A 12,494-nucleotide genomic window follows, 5' to 3' on the forward strand; every position below is an offset into this window, starting at 1 on the left:
TGGTGGCGATATACTAACTACATGTAATATAGTGAACGTCACTTGGTGGTGATATACTAACTATAGTTTATATGGTGAACGTTACTTGGTGACGATATACTAACTAAATTTAACAGAGTAAACATTAATTGGTGGCGATGTACTATCAATAATTAATATGGTGAACGTTACATGGTGGTGCTATACTAACTACAGTTAATAGAGTGAACTTTACTTGGTGGTGCTATACTAACTATAGTTCATATAGTGAACGTTACTTGGTGGCGATATACTAACTACATGTAATATAGTGAACGTCACTTGGTGGTGATATACTAACTATAGTTTATATGGTGAACGTTACTTGGTGACGATATACTAACTAAAGTTAACAGAGTAAACGTTAATTGGTAGCGATGTACTATCAATAATTAATATGGTGAACGTTACATGGTGGTGCTATACTAACTACAGTTAATAGAGTGAACGTAACTTGGTGGTGCTATACTAACTATAGTTAATATAGTGAACGTTACTTGGTGGTGCAATACTAACTATAGTTAATATACTGAACGTCACTTGGTGGTGCTATACTAACTACAGTTAATAGAGTGAACGTTACTTGGTGGTGCTATACTAACTATAGTTAATATAGTGAACGTTACTTGGTGGCGATATACTAACTACATTTTATATAGTGAACGTCACTTGGTGGCGATATACTAACTACACTTAATATAGTGAACGTTACATGGTGGAGATATACTAACTACACTTAATATAGTGAACCTTACTTGCTGGCGATATACTAACTATAGTTAATATAGTAAACATTACTTGGTGGTCATATACAAACTATTGTTAGTGTAGTGAACATTACTTGGTGTTGATATATTAACTATAGTTAATATACTGAACGTTACTTGTTGGCGACATACTAACTGCACTTAATATAGTGCACGTCTTGGTGGCGATATACTAACTATACTTAATATAGTGAACGTTACATGGTGGTGATATACTAACTATGGATTTTGTAGTGAACGTTACTTGGTGACGATATACTAACTATAGATTATGTAGTGAACGTTACTTGGTGGCGATATACTAACTACATTTTATATAGTGAACGTTACATGGTGGAGATATACTAACTATAGTTAATATAGTGAACGTTATTTGGTGGCGATATACTAACTACAATTAATATAGTGAACGTTATTCGGTGATGATATACTAACTATAGATTATGTATATTAACTATAGTTAATATAGTGAACGTAACCTGGGGGTGATGTTCTAACTATAGTTAATATACTGAACGTTACTAGTTGGCGACATATTAACTGCACATAATATAGTGCACGTCTTGGTGGCGGTATACTAGCTAAATATAATATAGTGTACGTCACTTGGTGGCGATAGACTAAGAATAATTAATACAGTGAAAGTTACTTTGTGGTGATATACTAACTATAGTTTATATTGTGAATGTTACTTGGTGGCGATATACTAATTTTACTTAATAGAGTGAAAGTTATATGGTGGGGCTATACTTACAATAGTTATTAAAGAGAACGTTACTTGGTTGTTATATACTAACTGCACTTAATATAGTGAACGTTGCTTAGTGGCAATATACTAACTATATTTAATATAGTGAACGTTACTTGGTTACGATATACTAACTATACTTTATGTCGTGAACGATACTTGGTGGTGATGTAATAACTATAGTTAATAGAGTGAACGTTACTTGGTGGCGATATACTAATTATATTTAATGTAGTGAAGGTTACTTGGTGATGATTTACTAATTACAGTTAATATAGTAAACCTTACTTGGTGGCGATATACTTACTATAATGAATATACTGAACATCACTTGGTGACGATATACTAACTAAAGTTAACAGAGTAAACGTTAATTGGTGGCGATGTACTATCAATAATTAATATGGTGAACGTTACATGGTGGCGATATACTAACTATAGTTAATAGAGTGAACGTTACTTGGTGGTGATATACTAACTACAGTTAATATAGTGAACGTTACTTGGTGGTGCTATACTAACTGTAGTTAATATAGTGAACGTTACTTGGTGGTGCTATACGAACTACGGTTAATATAGTGAACGATACTTTGTGGTGGTATACTAACTGTAGTTAATATAGTGTACGTCTTTGTGGCGGTATACTAACTATAATTAATATAGTGAAAGTTACTTTGTGGTGATATACTAACTATAGTTTATATTGTGAATGTTACTTGGTGGCGATATACTAATTACACTTAATAGAGTCAAAGTTACATGGTGGGGCTATACTTACAATAGTTATTAAAGTGAACGTTACTTGGTTGTCATATACTAACTGCACTTAATATAGTGAACGTCACTTGGTGACGATATACTAACTATAATTTATGTAGTGTACGCTACTTGGTGATGATACACTAAGTACAGTTAATATAGTAAACATTACTTCGTGGCGATATACTAACTATAATTAATATACTGAACATCACTTGGTGGCGATATACTAACTATAGTAAATGTAGTAAAGGTTACTTCGTGGTGATATAGTAACTGTAGTTTTATGGTGAATGTAACTTGGTGGCGATATACTAACTACATTTTATATAGTGAACGTTACTTGATGGCGATATATTAACTACACTTAATATAGTGAACGTTACATGGTGGAGATATACTAACTACACTTAATATAGTGAACGTTACATAGTGGAGATATACTAACTACACATCTTGTAGTGAACGTTACTTCGTGACGATATACTAACTATAGATTATGTAGTGAACGTCACTTGGTGACGATATACTAACTATAATTTATGTAGTGTACGCTACTTGGTGATGATACACTAAGTACAGTTAATATAGTAAACATTACTTCGTGGCGATATACTAACTATAATTAATATACTGAACATCACTTGGTGGCGATATACTAACTATAGTAAATGTAGTAAAGGTTACTTCGTGGTGATATAGTAACTGTAGTTTTATGGTGAATGTAACTTGGTGGCGATATACTAACTACATTTTATATAGTGAACGTTACATGGTGGAGATATGCTAACTACACTTAATATAGTGAACGTTACATAGTGGAGATATACTAACTACACATCTTGTAGCGAACGTTACTGCGTGACGATATACTAACTATAGATTATGTAGTGAACGTTACTTGGTGACGATATACTAACTGTATTTAATGCAGTGAAAGTTACTTATTGGAGATATACTATTTGCACTTAATATAGTGCACGTCTTGGTGGTGATATAGTAACTACATATAATATAGTGAACGTAACTTGGTGGTGCTGTACGTACAATAGTTATTAACGTGAACGTTACTTGGTGACGATATACTAACTAAAGTTAACATAGTAAACGTTATTTGGTGGCGATGTACTATCAATAATTAATATTGTGAACGTTAGATGGTGGTGCTATACTTACAATAGTTATCACAGTGAACGTTATTTGGTGGTGATATTCTAACGATAGTTAATAAATTGAACGTCACTTGGTGAGGATATACTAACTACACTTAATATAGTGAACGTTACTTCGTGACGATATACTAACTATAGATTATGTAGTGAACGTTACTTGTTGGCGACATACTATTTGCACTTAATATAGTGCACGTCTTGGTGGTGATATACTAACTACATATAATATAGTGAACGTAACTTGGTGGTGCTGAACGTACAATAGTTATTAAAGTGAACGTAACTTGGTGACGATATACTAACTAAAGTTAACATAGTAAACGTTATTTGGTGGCGATGTACTATCAATAATTAAAATGGTGAACGTAACGTGGTGGTGATATACTAACTATAGATTTTGTAGTGAACGTTACTTCGTGACGATATACTAACTATAGATTATGTAGTGAACGTTACTTGGTGGCGATATACTAACTACATTTAATATAGTGAACGTTACATCGTGGAGATATACTAACTACACTTAATATAGTGAGCGTTACATAGTGGAGATATACTAACTACACTTAATATAGTGAACGTTACTTGCTGGCGATATACTAACTGTAGTTAATATAGTAAACATTACTTATTGGTGATATACTAACTATAGTTAATGTAGTGAACATTACTTTGTGGTGATATATTAAGTATAGTTAATATACTGAACGTTACTTGTTGGCGACGTACTAACTGCACTTAATATAGTGCACGTCTTGGTGGCGAGATACTAACTATACTTAATATAGTGAACGTTACATGGTGGTGCTGTACGTACAATAGTTATTAAAGTGAACGTTACTTGGTGGCGATATTCTAACTACAGTTAATATAGTGTACGTTACTTGGTGGCGATATGCTAGCTACATGTAATATAGTGAACGTCACTTGGTGGTGCTATGCTAACTACAGTTAATATAGTGAACGTCACTTGGTGGTGCTATACTAACTACAGTTAATATAGTGAACGTTACTTGGTGGTGCTATACTAACTACACTTAATATAGTGAACGTTACATAGTGGAGATAGACTAACTACACTTAATATAGTGAATGTTACTTGCTGGCGATATACTAACTATAGTTAATATAATAAACATTACTTGGTGGTCATATACAAACAATTGTTAGTGTAGTTAACATTACTTGGTGTTGATACATTAACTATAGTTAATATACTGAACGTTACTTGGTTGCGATGTTCCAACTATAGTTAATATAGTGTACGTTACTTGGTGGCGATATTCTAACTATAGTTAATATAGTGTAAGTTACTTGGTGACGATATACTAACTAAAGTTAACAGAGTAAACGTTAATTGGTGGCGATGTACTATCAATAATTAATATGGTGAACGTTACATGGTGGTGTTATACTAACTATAGTTAATATAGTGAACATTACTTGGTGGTGCTGTACTAACTATAGTTAATAGAGTGAACGTTACTTGGTGGTGCTATACTAACTACAGTTAATATAGTGAACGATACATGGTGGTGCTATACTTACAATAATTATCATAGTGAACGTTACTTGCTGGCGATATACTAACTACAGTTAATATAGTAAACATTACTTGGTGGTCATATACAAACTATTGTTAGTGTAGTGAACATTACTTGGTGTTGATATATTAACTATAGTTCATATACTGAACGTTACTTGTTGGCGACATACTAACTGCACTTAATATAGTGCACGTCTTGGGGCGATGTACTAACTATACTTAATATAGTGAATGTTACATGGTGGTGATATACTAACTATAGATTTTGTAGTAAACGTTACTTGGTGACGATATACTATCTATAGATTATGTAGTGAACGTTACTTGCTGGCGATATACTAACTATAGTTAATATAGTAAACATTACTTATTGGTGATATACTAACTATAGTTAATATAGTGAACATTACTTGGTGGCGATATACTAACTACAGTTAATATAGTGAACGTTACTTGGTGGTGGTATACTAACTACAGTTAATAGAGTGAAGTTTACTTGGTGGTGCTATACTAACTACATATAATATAGTGAACGTCCCTTGGTGGTGCTATACGTTCAATAGGTATTAAAGTGAACGTTACTTGGTGGCGATGTTCTAACTATAGTTTATATGGTGAACGTTACTTGGTGACGATATACTAACTAAAGTTAACAGAGTAAACGTTAATTGGTGGTAATGTACTATCAATAATTAATATGGTGAATGTTACATGGTGGCGATATACTAACTGCAGTTAATATAGTGAACGTTACTTGGTGGTGCTATACTAACTATAGTTAATATAGTGAACATTACTTAGTGGTGCTATACTAACTATAGTTAATAGAGTGAACGTTACTTGGTGGTGCTATACTAACTACAGTTAATATAGTGAACGATACTTTGTGATGCTATACTAACTATATTTAATATAGTGAACGATACTTTTTGGTGCTATACTAACTATAGTTAATATAGTGAACGTTATTTGATGGTGATATACTAACTACAGTTAATATAGTGTACGTCTTGGTTGCGATATACTAACTACATATAATATAGTGAACGTCCCTTGGTGGTGCTGTACGTTCAATAGTTATTAAAGTGAACGTTACTTGGTGGCGATGTTCTATCTATAGTTAATATTGTGTACGTTACTTGGTGGCGATATACTAACTATAGTTTATATGGTGAACGTTACTTGGTGACGATATACTTACTACAGTTAATAGAGTGAACGTTACTTGATGGTGCTATACTAACTGCAGCTAATATAGATAACGTTACTTGGTGGTGCTATACTAACTGTAGTTAATATAGTGAACATTACTTAGTGGTGGTATACTAACTACAGTTAATAGAGTCAAGTTTACTTGGTGGTGCTATACTAACTACAGTTAATAGAGTGAACGTTACTTGGTGGTGCTATACTAACTACAGTTAATATAGTGAACGTTACTTGGTGGTGGTATACTAACTACAGTTAATAGAGTGAACGTTACTTGGGGGTGCTATACTAACTACAGTTAATATAGTGAACGTTACTTGGTGGTGCTGTACCTACTACAGTTACCATAGTGAACGTTACTTGGTGGTGCTGTACTAACTACAGTTAATAGAGTGAACGTTTCTTTGTTGTTATATACTGAATTCCTCCCCCATCCCTAAAAAAGGTGGATATTAGGTAAACAAAAATGACTTGTTAAACACAAGACTTCACATTTAGGTAAAAACTGGATCTTTTTGTTCTTTTTGATTTTTCTGGGAGATGAGAAACAAATCGTAGAGATTGATAGATTGAAATACCTTTAATTTTGTTGTGGGAGGAAAACAGAAAAGAACTTAGTATCACTACGTAGAAGTACCTCTGAAAATATCTAGTATCACTACACACATGTACCTCAGAAAAGAACGTAGTATCACTACACAGAAGTACCACAGAAAAAAACCTAGTATCACTACACTGAAGTACCTCAGAAAAAAACCTAGTATCACTACATAGAAGTACCTCAGAAAAAAAACCTGGTATCACTACACAGAAGTACCTCAGAAAAGAACCTAGTATTATTACACAGTTTCCGAACAGTAAATCAGACGAAGGGAAAAATCTGCTATATATATATATATGTATACGAATTATATTCACAACGCCCTCTTGCAGTAAATGAATACAGCCAAACTACCTTTCTTACAAAACATGTTTACCCATCTTTTCAGAAATGCGAAATCATTATCAGAAGCTTTTTTTGTATTCAGATAAATAATTCTAAATTTTATAACAACTAAACAAATTATTCTAACCGAAGAAGAAATATTTCGGAACAATTATTATCCGTGAAAACCTAGGTTGATATGTAGTATTCTGTGTTCGCGGATAAGTATAATATAGAAACAAACAAACAACAACAAACAAATCTTTGAACAAAGTTACTGTGAAAGTGATTCAAAATAAAAATATTAACTTCATAATCTTCTGATGATTCCGCGTGCGTCAACTACATTTATACACACTGTTACATATTGTACTCCATAACTTGGAGCATCTGTTACTTGTTTCTAACGTGTTGTATTCCATAACTTGGAGCATCTGTTACTTGTTTCTAACGTGTTGTACTCCATAACTTGGAGCATCTGTTACTTGTTTCTAACGTGTTGTATTCCATAACTTGAAGCATCTATTACTTGTTTCTAACATGTTGTACTCCATAACTTGAAGCATCTGTTACTTGTTTCTAACGTGTTGTATTTCATAACTTGAAGCATCTGTTAGTTGTTTCTAACGTGTTGTACTTCATAACTTGGAGCATCTGTTACTTGTTTCTAACATGTTGTACTCCATAACTTGAAGCATCTGTTACTTGTTTCTAACGTGTTGTATTCCATAACTTGGAGCATCTGTTACTTGTTTCTAACGTGTTGTATTTCATAACTTGGAGCATCTGTTACTTGTTTCTAACATGTTGTATTCCATAACTTGGAGCATCTGTTACTCGTTTCTAACGTGTTGTATTTCATAACTTGGAGCATCTGTTACTTGTTTCTAACATGTTGTATTCCATAACTTGGAGCATCTGTTACTTGTTTCTAACGTGTTGTACTCCATAACTTGAAGCATCTGTTACTTGTTTCTAACGTGTTGTACTTCATAACTTGGAGCATCTGTTACTTGTTTCTAACATGTTGTATTCCATAACTTGGATATCTGTTATACTGGACTGGTGCTGGTGATACTGTGAAATCCCAAACATTGGCCACACTTGTGTTGATTGTGTGATTTAATTTTTTCTAGGCTCGTTCTGCCTTTAATTGCGTGATTTAATTTTTCTAGGCTCGTTCTGCCTTTCATTGCGTGATTTAATTTTTCTAGGCTTGTTCTGCCTTTCATTGCGTCATTTAATTTTTTAGGATCAGCAAAAGAAAAAGTAATTTTGTAGAAACTTAGTGATATAGTTGTCAACATTCTCGAATAACGTTTCTTGAATTACATATCATCTAAAACACACTTTCACTTATCTTATTCTGTAAGCGATCATAGCGCGGTATTGTTATTTTGTCCCATATTGAAAAAAGAAAGAAAGGACCCTGACCGATGTTAGCCGCCAAGGATAAAAGGAACAAGCCATGAAATTATAGTCCTGGAAAGGACAAGCTAAATATATTTTAGTACTTCGTGTACTGGTACCCTAATAAGCTGTGGATTAACTCAATTATGAAAGCATCTGAGTGGAAGGTTTGGTTTTTGAATTTCGCACAAAGGGATATCAAAGTATGTTAGTCGTCCTGAATTTAGCAGTGTAAGACTAGAGGGAAGATAACTATTTATTACCACTCACCGCCAACTCTTGGACTACTCTTTTGCCAACGCAGAGTGGGATTAACCTGTCACATTATAACGCTCTCATGGCTGAAAGGGCAAGCATGTTTGGTGTGACGGAGATTCAAACCTGCGACCCTCAGATGACGAGTCGAGTGCTTTAACCATCTGACCATGCCAGGCCCTGAGTAGAAGGAAAGAAAATGTAATGTTAACCATAATGTATCTGCTACATTCAGTATACCTACGAAGCCTTTTGCTAAATACCAGTGCTCATTAGGCCGCCTGAGATAGGATATAAAAAGAAGAGACTGAAGCATTGTTTATATTATCAGTTGCTTTAACAAGAACAGAAACGGTAAGCTAGTATTTAGGCTAATTTCATAGTGTTTACATTTTCCCTATTAAATGCTAAAAATGTTTTTTATTTTTATTTTCCCTTTTTATTTTCATCTTTCGAAGCTCTACTCAAATAAGTGGTTGAGTCTAACAACACAAAACGTATATTTTTTCTTTATGTTCATTGGCCTTAAGATTTTGGCCAGCCGTGTATATATATAAATTAAATATTCAAATTATGTTTCACTGTTATTTTGGGCCTATGACTGTGTAATTTTACTTTCATGTTTTATCTTTTTTTTTTTTATTATAGCCATGTGCCTCAAAAGATAGAAGTGACCCAGGTATCTCTGAACCTTTGAGAAGGCCTGACCATCTGACCCACTTTTATCGGGATAAATCCATCCACAGCAATCCGTGTTCTGCTAGAAAACAACAAAAGCCAAGCTAGATAACCTGACCAGAACGTTAAGTGGCGACTGCCCTAAAACACAACAACTGTATAAATTACCTCAAGCCACCTGGTGCCATCAGTTGTTTACGTGCCTGACAAGCCCGCGAAACCGACTCTGTGTTTGTCTCGGAAAAATTCTTGATCTTACAAAAAGAACAAATAATAAAAAAAAACATTTGTGGGCCAAACAGCTTGTTTCTATCGTGCGTTCGTGTTTCATTCAAACGTTTGACGTCAATTAGTAGTTGTTTTGAATTCTAATTTAAACTTTTACTGGATATAAGACTACTTCAGTAAATAACAGAAAATAGAACAACTGCTTCTGGTCTTTATGTCCTACTCTAATTAGCTATGGGTGTAAAACAGTTTAAGTTGTGCGATATTTGTGATTGTGGAATTTACAGAACTTAATTAAGTATGTATGTACACACTATACGTTTTTGCTGCCAGACTTATGTTCTCTATGCAATTTTCTCCAGTTTCTGGTTTTTGTTTCTCGAGGGCACGGGCTGGCCAGGTGGTGGATTTCTTGGACTTTTTGGAGCTGACGAGTCGAGTTCGAATCCTTGAAGTACCATAAAATATTTCCCACCGTTTAAGCTGTAGATGCGTTATAGGAGTTTCAGTCATTCCCCGAGAGTTGGTAATACGTGATTAGTATTTCAAGATTATGGACGGCGGCAGTTAGTTACAGTAACTTTTCCATAAACACACAAAAAAAATTTATGAGTCGGTAGAGTGACTGGCTTCATTTATAAATGTCGTTACACAGAGTTAAAACAACCCAAAATAACTTTCAAGTTAGGGTTAACGAAGGTACTGATATGGAAGTTTCCCTAAAGAGTTATATACGAAAAAAATATTTCTTTAACACAATAAATTATTCTTTTTTTTGTGATAAACGCCTGTTAAGGATTCATATTTTAAATAAACACCAGAACAGACGAACAAAGTTGAACATTTCTTAACAGGAGAACAAGGAACAATAAAAATAGCCATTAAAGAACTGCCACCTATGAAAAGCCAATGAAACCTTGGAAACAAAACCAAAAACAACGGAACAGAGTTAAACTATTATAGACAGTTTCAATATATCCTACTAGTCGGGTTCGGCATGGCCAGGTGGGTTAAGGTGTTCGACTCGTAATCTGAGGGTCGCGGGTTCGTACTCCCATCGCACCAAAGATGCTCGCCCCTTCAGCCGTGGGGCGTTATAATGTGACGGTCAATCCTATTATTTGTTGCTAGAAGAGTAGCCCAAGAGTTGGCGGTGGGTGATCATGACGAGCTGCCTTCCCTCTAGTCTTACACTGCTAAATTAGGGACGGCTAGCGCAGATAGCCCTCGTGTAGCTTTGCGCGAAATTCAAAAACAAACAAACAATTCTACTAGTCACGTGGGATCACACTCATTATAGGAACAAGTCCAATATTTTCAAGGAAACAAATTTTACCTTATTATACGCATACACGTGGAGATAAATTAACACTTTTATTTTTTGACACTTGAGTATTGTAAAACTAAAAACATATCTGTATTTATCATTGTTAGATGTGCAAAGTGGCAGGTATGTATTCAATCACTAAATGTTCGATACTTGAGTTTCTTGACAGTTATATTGTTGTTAAACTTGTTATTATCAGATAGGCAATGTGGATATAATATTTAACTTCAAAAAGTATCACAGTTAGTAGTGACACAGCGGTATGTCGGCAAATTTACAACCCTGAAAACCGTGTTTCGATACCCGCAGGTGCAGAGCACAGATAGCCCATTGTGTAACTTTTTGCTAAATTTAAATCAACAACAAAACAATGTCCCCCAGTTGCACAACGGTACGTTTGCAGACATATATCGTCAGAAACCGGGTTTCGACACCCGCCATCCCCGTCGCGCCAAAGGTGCTCGCCCTGTCAGCCGTGGGGGCGTTATAATGTGACGGTCAATCCCACTATTCGTTGGTAAAAGAATAGCTCAAGAGTTGGCGGTGGGTAGTGATGACTAGCTGCCTTCCATCTAGTCTTACACTACTAAATTAGGGACGGCTAGCGCAAATATCCTTCGTGTAGCTTTGCGCGAAATTCAAAACACAAAAACAAACAAAATTGTAAATATTGTCGCTAGGTGTCGCTAAATATCATTCAGGTTCCCAGAATAACAAGGGAATTGGAAGTTAAAATATTCTTCGTAATGTTTGTATCTCAGAACAGCTGGTATGGTTATTATCACTTCTATTGATAAGAAGAGAACAACGTTTCGACTTTCCTAGGTCATCTTCAGGTTAACTCTCTATTTCCTAACCTGAAGATGACCCAGGAAGGTCAAAACGTTGTTCTCTTCTTATCAATAGAAGTGATAATAACCATACCAGCCGCTCTGAGAAACATTTTTATTTCAAGTAGGTTTCTCGTCATCAAGAAATGCTTTGTAATGTTTGTCTTTTAACCCTTAAGATCGGTTTGTTTGTTTCTTTTTGAATTTCGCGCAACATTACACGAGGGCTATTTGCGCTAGTTGTCCCTAATTTAGCAGTGTAAGAATAGAGGGAAGGCAGTTAGTCATCACCACCCACCGCCAACTCTTGGGCTACTCTTTTACCAACGAATAGGTGGATTGTCCGTACTTTTTAACGCCCCCACGGCTGAAAGAGCGAGCATGTTTGGTGTGATGGGGATTTGAACCCGCGACCCTCAGATTACGAGTCGAGTGCCTTAACCCCTTGGCCATGCCGGCCTTTACGCTAAATGAAAAAACAAAGAAACAAACAAATATATATATAGATCTAATGTAACCTATTGGTTTATTCGTAGGTATAAATCTAATGTAATTTATTTTAGACCTAGTGTAATCCCTTATTTTACTTATATGTGTGGATCTAATGGAATATCTTTTGTGT

Source organism: Tachypleus tridentatus, chromosome 8 (genome assembly GCF_004210375.1).
Source record: "Tachypleus tridentatus isolate NWPU-2018 chromosome 8, ASM421037v1, whole genome shotgun sequence".
Taxonomy (NCBI): domain Eukaryota; kingdom Metazoa; phylum Arthropoda; class Merostomata; order Xiphosura; family Limulidae; genus Tachypleus; species Tachypleus tridentatus.